This window comes from Corvus kubaryi, unplaced genomic scaffold (genome assembly GCF_017639235.1).
Source record: "Corvus kubaryi isolate FWS band 111438036 unplaced genomic scaffold, C.kubaryi_AGA036_p1.0 65302, whole genome shotgun sequence".
Taxonomy (NCBI): domain Eukaryota; kingdom Metazoa; phylum Chordata; class Aves; order Passeriformes; family Corvidae; genus Corvus; species Corvus kubaryi.
This window is the reverse complement of record NW_024581905.1, coordinates 61,193-74,722: the sequence shown is the minus strand read 5'-3', so window position 1 is coordinate 74,722 and position 13,530 is coordinate 61,193.

The window sequence follows — 13,530 nt, the reverse complement described above, 5'->3', positions numbered from 1 at the left end:
TCCCCAGGTCCTTTTCCATTAGGCAGCTTCCCAGCCACTCTGTCCCAGCCTGTGGTGCTGTGTGGGGTTGTTGTGACACAAGGGCAGAACCTGACACTTGGCCTCATTGAACCTCATACAGTTCTTTTTGGCCCATTGATCCAGCCAGTCCAGATCCCTTGGCAGACCCTTCCTACTCTCCAGCAGAACAACACTTCCACCCAAATCAAGCTTTTAAGACAAGGCTGACAAATGTGTTGGGGCTGTGTGAGGGAAATTTGCAAACTGGTATTTGCATCTGTGTCTCCCCAATTAGCTTTGAGCCCAGACAATAAGCTGTCCTCTCTTCACAGGGCAACACACACCATTTCATCCCTGAGTCAATGCCACAGAGGACAAAAAACAAATAGGGTGCCTGAATTGCAGGATATGGGTCTTCTGAATCACATAAATTTCATAGCCCAAATGACTACTGATGAACAAATATGCTGAACTGTATAAACACCTGCATCGATGTTTTACATTATTTGGCCCTCAATTGCCTGCTTAGTGTCAAAACACTTGTTTGTCACAAAATCTGGCTTCTTTTTTGCACCTTTTTTTAATAATTGTATATAAAATACATAGGAAGAAGATGCTTTAAAACGGTTTACATTACTAATTGAAGCATCATTAATATTAAATTCGTGCAGAATAATGAAATAGAGCAGAAACTAATCCTGATTTTGAATAAACTAGTTTCTTAACACCTTCAGCTGTGGAGGGAAAAACCAATTCTTTCTCTACTACAACTTTTGATAGTGTTTTATTCAAAATCCAATTCAATCACAGTTACATCCAGGCATGCAGTTTCTGGCTCCCTTCCAGGAAGGACTGGTATAATTGGGCTGCAGGGGAAGGGCATGCTCTTTCTTACATTTGGTTCTTTCACCGGGTATCCCTAGGGTAGCAGTATAATTTTTTTTTCCTATGTCTTAGCTCAAAGATACTAGTTACCACAGGGAAAAATAATTTTATTGGATAAACAACAAACAACTAAAGTGATTTTCTGTGTCTGGACCTGCCTACTTGCCTTCCTTAAATTAACAGCTTCTCAACTGAAATCCCAATACTTCCTAGTGTAAAAACCATCTATCCTGTTTATTTACATCTAGCAGGGTGAATAGTTCACTTAGTAGGCTCAAAAGGAAACCACTGTAAGCATCATCCGCAGCTGGAGAAAGGTTGCCCCAGGGCTCTCTGAAAGTCTTTCCTGTCTCTGTCCTTCTGAGTCACACAACGTGCCCGAGGCAGCTGGAAGGTGTCTGGCAGTGGCAGAGCAGACAGGGCAGTGTTCCCTGAGCCAGGAGAGTCAGGCTGCAATTCACTTGTTGTGTGGCCCTGGTCAAAGCACCTCTCACCCTACCTTATCCGTGGGTTGTCTACTGGTGGGACACAATGTTTGTGGGTAGGGGCTGGATGCAGCAGAATGAGAAAGGATGCTTCCTGAAACCAGGTCTGCCTTACCTGTCAGAGCTGGAGGTGGCTTCTCCATATCTTGGAGGTGTTCACTAACCAAACACTGGTTCATGAAGTGAGACTGGGGAGAGCTTTCAATGTGCTCTAGTCATTAAAGAGCACTGATCCCAAAACTGAGTAAAAAAATTAAAATAGTTTCTCGGAACTGCACAGAACACAGACAATTAACTAATTCTTTTCTGGCAGTCTTGACACTACTCACTTTAAGGCAGTCTTTCTAAGCTCTGTACTAAGCTACCTTATGGTAAAGGTCTGGAAATAAATGCTAACAGAAGATTCAACTTTCATGTTCTTCACTGTAAGCTCAGTTGATAAAATAGACCTGCTCTGGTATGCACAAGTAGTCAGTTCCATTTTGGCTGGATTTGTTAATGTTTTTACTGCATCTCATCTAGGCTGTCCTGTTTACATGTAAGTAGGAAAGTCTGGGATAATACCCTGTTGAGAGAAAATAACACTTATCCTTGGTGTAACCTGCAATTATTTCTATTAGGCAACCTGTGAGAAACTTGGACAAGAGAACATACCTTTGTCCAGATATTCTTCTAATTTTTTTGAGATAAATAACAAAAAAATCACAGAAGGGGCATTACATTGTAAATTCCCATTTTTTGTGTTTTGGAGTGTCTTTTAAAGGAGAATGTCTGATGCAAATTTCATTTTAAAATGCGTAACTGAATACCTACTGGAGCTGATAAGCTAAGCACAGAACTATTAGGAATTCTAGGGTCTCTGATCATGATTTTTCTCTCCTTAATCAGGTGCATTAGGTTACAATTTTTTATTTTATATGAGTATTGGGAGAGTTCAATAGCCCCAACCAGAGTCCTTTCTTTGCAAATAAAAATCCAAACTTTCCATAAATATTGAAAGAAAATTTTTATAAAAACAAGCGAAGAGCAGGCCTACTTCTCAACTCCAAGTAGATGAAGCATATCTGCATGGGTATGATAGCCACAAATTGTGGCAAAGCAATGTAATTCCTTTCTTCAAGAGGGGCCCTTCTAGCTAAGGGAGAAGAGGTAGAAACCATACATCTTTGCAAAGCTCTGATGCCAACTTTCCACAATATTTCCGTAAGTAATCTAAGGAAATGTGGCCCAAATTAGACGGCTTGAAGGTGAATCAGAGCTCACTGAAAACTGTTAGAGACATGGTTCACCATCAAAATGCAGTAAAAGACACTTGGTATAATTCCATATTTTCACCAGCAAAGAGGTCAGAGTTAATACACTGTGAAGTGTTCTGCACACTATTGATATTACATGCACAGTCCTTGTGCAGTATTAACTTGGCAATCCAAAACCGTACTAGGATACTGTTATGTAATCTCCTCTAATTTAAAGATATTTGAGTAGGTTCCAAACCCCTAAGTTTAGGGAATCCAGTTACATAAAATATTAGCTGTTTTTGAAGCCACAGGGAGAAAAGTTAGGCTAAATTTTTTTTCCATTTTATCAGTAAGCTACTTGTGAGGCTTTGCAATCATTGACCTGACCTAATCATCTAATTGCTGTAATCACTCCTGACATCTGATACACACATTTTCTTGTATTGAAAGAAAAGTATAAAATAATGGTGTTAGAATTATTTCTGAAATGCAAGTCTGTCCTGTTTGAGCAACTGCTACCTTTACTCTCTGCAAGACAGAAAGCCTCATGATGCTCTTTCCAGAGAACTTGGGGTGAGGGAACCACAGCTCAATCCCTCCCAATGCTTCTGGCCTCAGGTCATATCTGCTTCTGCCACACACTCCGCAGAAATATCCTGTGACACCTGTAGCACTCCTCCCAGAGCTTGCCCTACACTGCAGAGCTCCTGATTGTGACTGGCACACAGCAAAGACAGTTTGGGAACCCCTGGTGTAAAATTAAGAAGTCCAGAGTAACAGCCTGTAACACTGATGATGCTCAGTAACACTTCTCACTTATGATTTTGCCTAAACTATGACACACTGCGAACATGGGACTAAGTTTTAATGAACAAGTGCCAAAAACTCCCCCGTCCCACGTGTTAAAACTGGAAAGCTGAAGCGATCAGCAATGACTATACAGTTGCTGGGGTTCAAGGAAACAACATTGAATGTCTTTCCCAAGGACTGTCATAGGAGCTTGAATCCTTCTTGTTTGACTTAACATTAGTCATCTGCTGATTTCATTACCCATGAACAAAACCTGGAACTGTGTGTCTTGTTGGAGTAGTTATATAAGGAGACTTTATAGCACAGAACAAATAATGCTGAACTGCAAGTATTTTTACAAAGAACTTTTTAGACCAAGAGCCAAAACTGAGAAAACTTGCTTGAAACCAGGTACTGATGGCAGACTGACCCAGCACACCAGTGTTGCGAGTGTCTGTGCCTGACACAATTTCCAAAGCTGTGGTACCTTGGAGTGTCTCACACTACAGTGTCAGCCTTTCAGCCCCTAAATTACCCACACAGTGTGTATGTGTGCACACACTTCTGTACTTCTTGACAATGCTCAGAAGCTACCTATTTTGGTTTTTTATTACTCCAGGGTAACACCAAAGACAACAAAATTACCTTAGCTCTTGTTCTGTAGCAGGTTACATACAGGTTGCTCCAGGAGCAATAAATACCTTCACATCCCTCTAAGTGGGTCACCTGCACCCTTTTTCTGTATGTGGAAGAATGTCCTACTGTTACTCAATGTATGGCTGTGCCATACAGCTTTGTGATGAAAATTTTTTTTAAAACTTTCAGGCTGAAGGTTTTGCAGGTTCAAATCCTGTTATCCTCAGATTGCATGTGACCCTCGCTGCTAATCAGTGCACTGTAGGCACTGTTCCCAGCCATAAAGGAGGATCCTTCTTTCTCTTCTCAAATACTGTGGTGGCATTTGTCATCAGGAAACCTGACATGAGGAAGTGTATAAACAACAAAATCAAGTTCCAGCTTTCCTTAGCCACTTGCAAGATTACATCAATAAGTATATTGACGATTGATGTACACATGAATCTAATGGTTTCATGCCCACCAAGCTATTAATTTTAGGCCTAAGCTGGGACAGAATGGGAACATGCAGGAAAGACTGTTTCAAAGCAATAAATCTGTCCTTTGGATGAAGGGTATGCATCTATTACACTATGAGAAGTCAGAAAGCAGTAACTGAAATACACAGTAGTGTCAGATACCTTAAAATGAAACTATTAATATTTGAGTCAGAGTTCATAAAACTTAGGTAGTTTTTTTAAAATGAAGGATGCCTTAGAAGAAGACAATGAAATATCTTTGTTCTTTCACTACTGCTGCTATCAATTATTAAGTAGTATCCATATGCCATTTTGCCTTACTTTGTTACCAGCTTGGGAAAGTGTTTAGCTGAAAGGGATATAGGTGTTTACATAGGTGTAATAGAAAACCATTTATTAGAAATGAAAAATGTCTTTTCCCTGTAAAATTGGAAGAATGAATAAACGGGAAAATCAGTAAGGCTTTCCTAGCTCAGTGAAAACATGATATTATGTGAGTGAAGATGGGTGAAGATGGTTTAGTGCTTAAGGTCTTGGAGAGCTTTGATCAGGAACCTTTTTCACAGAAACATCCCAGCTTTAGGAGCACAGGCCTTATTCTGCACTGTACTTTGTGTAGGTGTTAAAATGTTCCACTCAACCCATGAAACTCTGACACAAGGTTTACACAGAACAAAGTAAGATAGTAACATCCATCTGAACATGAAAATTTGATATTAGATGGGACAATACTCTAAGCAATATATGCTGTACTGTTCCTGGACATAAGAAACATCCTAAGTGAAACACATTAAAGAGATGGCTCCCAGATAAGCAAATTATTTCATAATTATCGATTAATAGAATTCAGTCACTCTTCTCTAAGGCACCTTGCACTGGTTACTGCCAGACACAGATCTGATACACCATTTATCTGTATTCCAGTATTGTATTCTTCTCTCCCCATAAAGATAAAATAAAGTCCTAGCCGTTTATTCTGGAATTTTTTTTAGGGGGGTGAGTATATAAAATGAGACAAGGAGTTGGAGAATTTATGGTTTTGAAGTTTTTGTTTCAAGAACTTCCTACCACCTGTTAACTTCAAATGCCTTACAATTATAATATAAATAGTTTAACTACACTTCAGGGAATTAAAAAAAATTATCACCACATGCAAAAAATTTCCACCATTAAAGGCATTGGAAACTGGATTTTAAGTAGAGCAGAAGAAAATGGTGGTAACATTTTCCTGTGCAAGTCTTGACATTCTTTAAAATACAGAAAGGCATTATTTTAAGAGAGACTGACATGACAACAGATTTTGAAGCCAGACATGCGTCTGTTGGAGCTGGATGGGATCATCATGCCCAGGATGCCTTTATACAGCTTAATTGAGTAACAACAGAAGCAAAGCTATGACAGGCACCAGCACTAACTGCACAAGCCTGCCAGAAAACTTTAATATTAACTCTTGCATCTAGGGCATGCCACAATATTTATACTGAAATTGTCATTCAGTCTCACTTGGCGGAGTGGGAAGGGGGCTGCTACAGTGACCATCGTCACAGAACTGATAGCAGACCTAGGAATCAGTGAACTGCAGCCCTTTAAGCATGATTCCATCATGTCCAGTAGTGAATGAAAGAAAAGACAAAGCACAGACAAAATGTAAATCAGCTTTTTTTCACCTTTCAGTAACTAGCTGAAGAACAATTCACAAAGAAGTGGTGGTTCTAGAAGATCAGGGGCCTGAGATGTCCCATCTGTTGGAGCATCACCTAATTTCCAGAAGCCAGGCTACTCTAGGGTCAACATTTTTCTCCCTTTTTTTATTGCAGCTGTATTAAATCTTAATATTTGTATAGAATATTTGAACAGTCACAGTGCAATAGCCTGGCCTTTTAGGCAACCTAGCAGGTGAAATACCAGGTTTTCATGCCCCATTCATGGGGAAGTAAGTTGTCTGTATATGAAAAATGGGTCATCAGCAATATACTCCCTGAGAGAACAAAGAAATAAATTTGAACACTTGGGGTACAAATGCAATGTGAAGCTAGACCTCTTTCAAGAACCATAAATTGCAACCATAGGAACTATAAACCACTATCAAGGCTAGCAGTAAGAAGTTTGGTATTTTTTATTACTTACTTGTGACCATTTGGTCAACATCTGATTTTTATAACTAAGACAATTTAAATGGTACTTTTTTTTCCTTGTCAGTGTACTGTTCTGTTAAGCTTGCATTATCTGAGAAGATAATTAAGGGAAAAAGTAAGTATCAAGCCCTAGATCACTGCGACACCAGGAGCTGGCTCTGAGCAGGGACAGGATCAGGAAGAGCATTCCCACTCAGAAGGAGGCGTGTGGGCGGAGCACAAACACAGCAGCAGAAGTCCCCAGGTGGGCCATGAAGCTGGTGGGGCTGAAGGCTACGAATGACAAATGCGGGCAGCAGAACACAAATTAGAGGCGGGAATATGACATTTCAGTCTGGCATAGCAGCCTCCTAGTTCATACAGGGAGAGATATAGAAAGCATTGGGACCGTGTTGAGAATAGAGCTGGACTAGAGGGCTGCTGCAGACACGGTCTGTAGTTGGCAAGGCCAGGAAAGGTTTGAAATGTTGGCACAAGTATGGAACAGTTGAAGAAGAGATGGCACACCTTCCGATTGGAACAAACTGGAATTGAAGCAGTCAGCTGCTGCTGTTTGATCACAGCAGAAAAAAGGTGTCTCCAGCTGACATCACAGAAGAAATATTATTGATCAGTAAATGAGACCTTCAAACTTGTAGTTCCAAGTTGCCTGGGTTAACCATAGACAATCTAGCACTCGCCACCATAACTCAGCTGCCTCTATATGAATGCATATTTGAAGATCCAGTTACTTAATGGAATATCCGTAAGGAAGAGAGAAGCAGCAGTCTCCTTCTGAAGTGTTTATCTGAGGAGCGGAGAACACAAATGAGTGACTAAGAGATGAAATTACCACTCTCCCCTTGTGAGTTCCATTTTGTATTTATCAGAGCCAAGCTGCTCTCTGAAGGCTGAAAGTACCCTTGTATGTTTTTCTCTAGACTCGGATAATTTTCCCCATGAAAATACTCAGTTGAGCCACTTGAGATTGATGAGATGTCTGAGTCTTGTCAGGAAGAGATGTAGCTGCTGTAATTGGTGAACAGAAATTGCAGGGTCTTACTTTGATAAGCAAAGACAGTCCAGGCTGTTGGGGAGAAAAATAATTTCTATAGCTCATTGGCTTTGAATTTTCCTTGTTTCACATTCAGAAGAGGTGTCCTGACAAGGCCTAGGGATGTTTCACCAGTCCCTGTCTTTGCCACAACATTTGCACTAGTATAATGATTAGCACAGGGCCACTTGGCTGTTTCAAATTCTGATCCTTGCAGACATGACCTTTAATTTTAGTGTCTTAGAAGCATTTTCCTCTTCTCTCTCCACAACCCTACACCCACAACCTTTTCTAGCATTCCTACCCACATCCCATATTCAGTATGTCTGCTAGAAGTGGAGTTTGATTTAATTTCTCTCAGGTGGATCAGTTTGTTGGCTTGAATGATTCCCTACCAAAGAGGACCACAAGTCACTCCAGAGAAACACCATTATGATGCAAATGCAAAGCACTTAACACACTTTATCCAAGTGTGGATGTAACTCATTACTGCCCATGGTTAAATTCAGTTCCTCACTCCCTGAGAGGAGTGAGGTAAAGTGGTAAAGATCCAATATTCTCAGAATTCTGAGATTCATTTATCAAGATAATACCTAGTGGCAACAAAAGAGAAATGTCTTAAAAGCCCCAGAGAACCAGCTGCACTGTGGTGCTGTTTAAAGCAGGTGCTAGTCTAAACACACTTGCAAGAAGCAGAATACCTGCAAATAAACTTAAAGCTTTGTGACATATTCTCAGAATATTAGAACTATTATAAATCAAAGCTGTTTTTAAAAAATGTGTAGTTGAAGTCATGCTGCATTAGGGATAATTGTGTACAAAAAGTGTGTGATTATACACTTAATGGCCAGATGCCGTTCTTTTAATACTCTTTCGGTATTGGAAACCATATTTGAACTTGCTATTATATTTTTGCTGCAAGTGGAATTGTTCGACTTGTGCTATATTGCTAGAGCTGGAGCAAAGTTACCTCCTATTGCTCGAGCAAAAGGTGAGTGCCAGATGACTGTGACATGCATGGTGATGAGCACAAAGTTCTGGGTGGACACGGATTTGTAAAACAGGTAAGTGACAGTGTCATCACTTTTCCTACTACAGATACTTCTGTTACTTCTATCTTCAGGAGTTGAAATTATAAAGTAATTTTAAGTAGTTTTGCCATCAAACTTGTCTGCTACCAAATCATTAAGAGGTAAAGAATTCTCAAAGTTGGGAAGAGAGATACATAGCAGTAAAACCAGTGGATGAGTGAAAAAAAAGATTATGCACAGTGAACATATTAAAATTTGTTTAGAGCTGATATAAAGTACACATACACATGCAAGAGACATAATCATGCAATTTTCAAATGCAGTTTAGCTGAATATGTCTCTGAGACGTATCTCAATTATTCCTCTTGCACAGTCTGGTGTATGAGCTTATACTGGAGACTTCAGTTCAGCCTCATTTCCTACAATATGAGAAACCTTACATAGTGCTGCTGTTTAATCTATTTAGTATTATTCTCTTAAGATTTGGCTACCATCCCAGGAAAAGCACATAGATAAGGGAAAAATTTGCAAAATAAGGGTGAAGCCTTGGAGGAGTTAGTTCAAATAAGCTAAATGGGATTGTTTTCTGCAGAAATTTTGCATAAATCCAAGGAATTTTAACATATAGAAATTGTTTTTACTGTAGGTATGATAGTACCACTTGTAAATAAATCCACTGCTAGTTGTTAAATTAGCTGTCTGGATAACAATAGCAATGAAAACACAACCCATAAACACATTATCAGATTGCCTGTATATAGGGCAGTTGCATAGACAGAATCCCTAGGCAATTTGTGTTCTGGTTCTTGGCTCACAATAAAACCCAGACTGACAGACCTTTACTCTGATGTTTTCCCTACTGCAGTCATTCCTGAAGCTTCTTACCCAAACATACTCCAGATCTCCTCAGTGTTGTTCCTTTTACAGTGACTTTCATCTGGAGGGCAAGGAAAGAAAATCCATATTTTTGAACTTTGTGCATATAGACTTGAAAAGATGTGCACTCCAAAATGGCACAGACATTAAATGGCAACTCCAAAGAAAAGTGCTAAACTTCTGTCTAAGGCAAAAGACTTGAGGTAAAATCCCGTAACAAAATCCCAACTTTTTCTTGTAGCTGTTCCCAGAGAAGACAGAATGAAGTATTCTGTATTTTCTGCAAATAAAGAATGGAAAGGAGAAACATGTTTCCTTGTTCTTTTTAAGGTCATATGTCCCATCAGAAATTCCATTTAAACAGGCTACAAGAACCCTGGTGTAATAATCAGGGGAAAATGGAACCTTCAATCATCTTCTTTTCAATCAAACATTTTAATTTGGAAGCAGAAGACTGAAGTATAGGAATATATGGAAACTCATTCTGCTCCTGGATATCAGATAACTAATTCATAAGGGTGCCACATCTGCTATATGCAGGGGGAAGAGGGAGTGTCATAAAGGCAGAGGAAATTAAGTAGCAAATTTCCATGAGTGTCCTCAGATTTCTATCAATCTACATATGTAGTCTTCCTCTGAGCACAGCTTCTGACGTTCAGATCAAAAATAATGGTCAAGAAATGTAAATGAGACTACTTGCATTTATTTTCATCAGCAACAAGTGGTTTTAAATTATCATAGTGTCACTGATGTGCTATGAAAACCTCTGAGACAATCAGGAAGTAACAGGAAGTAATCAGTAAAATGTGGGAGTCTAAAAAGTAAAAAAGAGGACAATTTTAGCAGGGAGTGTGTGAAAATTGACATGAAGCACAATTCTCCCCTCAGATGCTCTCAGTATTGGTATAAAAAGTATCTTATCAAAAGTTTGTTTAATCTACTTGACTACCCCTCAGAGTAGGAATAAGGCTTTCAGGCATGATTAGAGTAACCATACCAACTAGAAAACATACAAACCGAACAAAAAAAATCCAAAATCTGCCTCACTATTTCATTTGGACTTTATTAATAAGCACTGAGAGAAATCAGTCACTCAATAAATGTCAGAAGTAACACTTTGAGTAGAAAAAAAAAAAAATGGCAGAACTTGGGATTATTGCATTGGAAGACTTAGATTCTTAGAACCCAAAGACTGAAAAAACCCCCAACAAAAGAGGTTGCCGACTAAAGGAATGTAAGTTAGAATGCAAACAAATGAAGAGTACAAAAACCATAGCATAGCTTCTTCTGTTCTCTTCCATTCTCAGTGCACTGGCCTGTCCGCGGATCTAATCTTTTGGACAGACTTTCAATTCTGACCCTTTAGTTGACTGGAATTTATGAAGACCCAGCATCTGGAAGGCTGGATACTAAACTTGAGGTCTGAACATATCAAAAGGAATAAAAAGGCAGAGCATGAATCTTCAAAACCTATAGCTTCCCAGAAGCTCCTCTAGTCTCCTTGGCACTGACATGAAGGAAGGGCAATATCAGGCATTGACAAGCCAGTGTCATGTACTCAAAGCTTTTAACATCAAACGAGCCTGATGCTCAGGGTAAAGCACAACACGTTCCTAGCAGAGCCCTTGGTGGTTCGTATTGATTGCACTGGAAATGAGGAACAGGGAGAGAAAAATGAAAATAAAATATTAAGTTCGAGGGTACTGACAGCCAATGAGTAAAGAACAAGATTCACACTGACACTTTCATGCGTTTGTCCTGTTTCAGCTTGGTAAGTGCTTACCAGGCCTGCTATATTATCAGTCCATCATGCCACAGTGTGCTACAGTCAGGATTAAAATGGTGCTTTTTTTTTTTTCAGCTAACACAGCAGAGTCCTTCACCACCCCAGCTATTTAGTAAAATAGGTCACATGGAATTTTAGGCCCTTGAACAAACTCTCTTTTGGTTAAAAAAAAGCCCGAAAAAGCACCTGGAAGCATCCTTAACAGACCTTCCCCCCGCCAGTTTGTTTAATTTCCCTTTCAAATAATTTGAATTTTTTGCCACTCACGAATTGGTAAAATTTTCAGGACCATACTATCATTTTTGTAAGATATAACCTAAAGAAAGCAGATCATGACCCTGTGACTGAGACACTAACCTGGGGTGTAGGAGCCTACTCTTTAGAAGAACAAAAACTAGGTCTGATCATTTGTTTCCAACAGGAATTTCAATCTGAATACTTGTCTGTTTACACAAAGCCAATGCCAGCATTTTCCTGCAGGATTTATCTGATACTAAGCAAAGCAGGAGGAGAGTAAATCCAGTTACAAAAAAGCTGTAAAACATAACCCCCAGGTTATGCTCTGAGAACATTATCATTTACTTCCCATGTGGGACACGAGTTCTCCCCTCACTCACCACTGACAGTGTTTGTCAGGAGCACAAACTCAGACACAAGAATAGCTTCGGAAAAAATAGAACTGAAGACATAAAAATCATCTTACTTACAGCAACGGAGTTTCAGTGAACAGAAGCATCTGCCTTTGGGCAGACAGCACACATGGAGCTTGTGCGTGGGTGCGATGGCTCACATCAGAAGGGATGAGTGTCTCGATCAGCTGTTTGCTGAGACCATGGGAGCACTTAGACCAGCTTCTTACACACCCCAAAAAGGTGTTGGGAAGAAGCCCCAACGTGTTTCCTAAAGTTGGCTGGATTGTAGTGTTAAGCAGGTGGTCAGTTTGGTCAGTGTTACCTGAAAAAAGACTTAATCCACACATGGTAACCTCACTGCCTTTTATTGAACAGAAAAATATCAGTATCTTAATTTTTAAATAACTTACAAACCATCTCTGGGCAAGAAAATAAATGGATTGCCTGCTATTAATATTCTCATAGCTTCGTGTTTGCGGGAGACAAATTTGGTGATGATAATGCTTCTATAGGGTCAGATTTTATACTTATGGCTTTCAGTATGCTGCACCAATCTTTCTAAAAGCTGCTTGAAAACTTAATATTTCTCAATGAGAAGATGTTATCAAAGGAATAGGTAATTCAAGAAATAGTGGAAAAATCACTTTGAAATATTTGTATCTCATAAAATGTGAGTTTTGAGTGATACATTATTGCACTTGCCTATCTTTGTGAAATGTTAGCCTAATCTCTGATACTAAGCTTATGTACCAATTCCCAGTCTCTGCATAAAACAAATAGCTGTTAAAGCAGAGTAAGATGATGGAATACAACATGTAAAATTCAGTCTAAAAGATTCATAGAGCTGCATATATTAGTCATACTGGTATTCATTTCCTCACAGGTCTTTTTAATGTAAATGTTCTTCTGCATTGTTCTCCTCCTACTATTCTAAATTCTGCAAGAATCAGAAATGTGGGCGCTCCAGAAAGCTTTGGAGAGAGCAGGACATTATTTTAATGGGAAAGGGCTGGCCTAATATTTAGGCCCCACAGTGGCAAAGGCCAAATAATTCTTTGGTGTAAATCTGCTAGTTTACCCACACCTCAGAAGTCTGTCTGCTTCACCCTTAAACAGCTCACACCATTTACTAAAGCTGGAAAGGAACGTGGTAGTTTGCATCTGGTTGCAACAAACCTGTTGCTTTTCTGGGCATTCATCAGAAGAGTAGAAAACTTTTAAAGGTATGATATGGTTGTAATGTATAAACATATATTTTGCTTTTACAACAAATATTCTGTTATGGGATCCATATTGCTTTTAGCACAGATACATTGCTAAAGTAAATTTACTTCGCTTGTGTATTTGAGCTTGTATACCTGAGCACTTTAGTAACATGGGAAAAGTGTTTGGGATAACTGTAGAGGCTTACTGGTTTGGTTACGAATCCTTAATGTCAAGGAAAAGCTTCACATGCACTTTTTAGTAAAAATTATGTTTTTCAGGAGAGGCCAATTGTTTTTTAACACTATCTGCCTGGAAGAATGAAATTCAGCAGCATTATTTT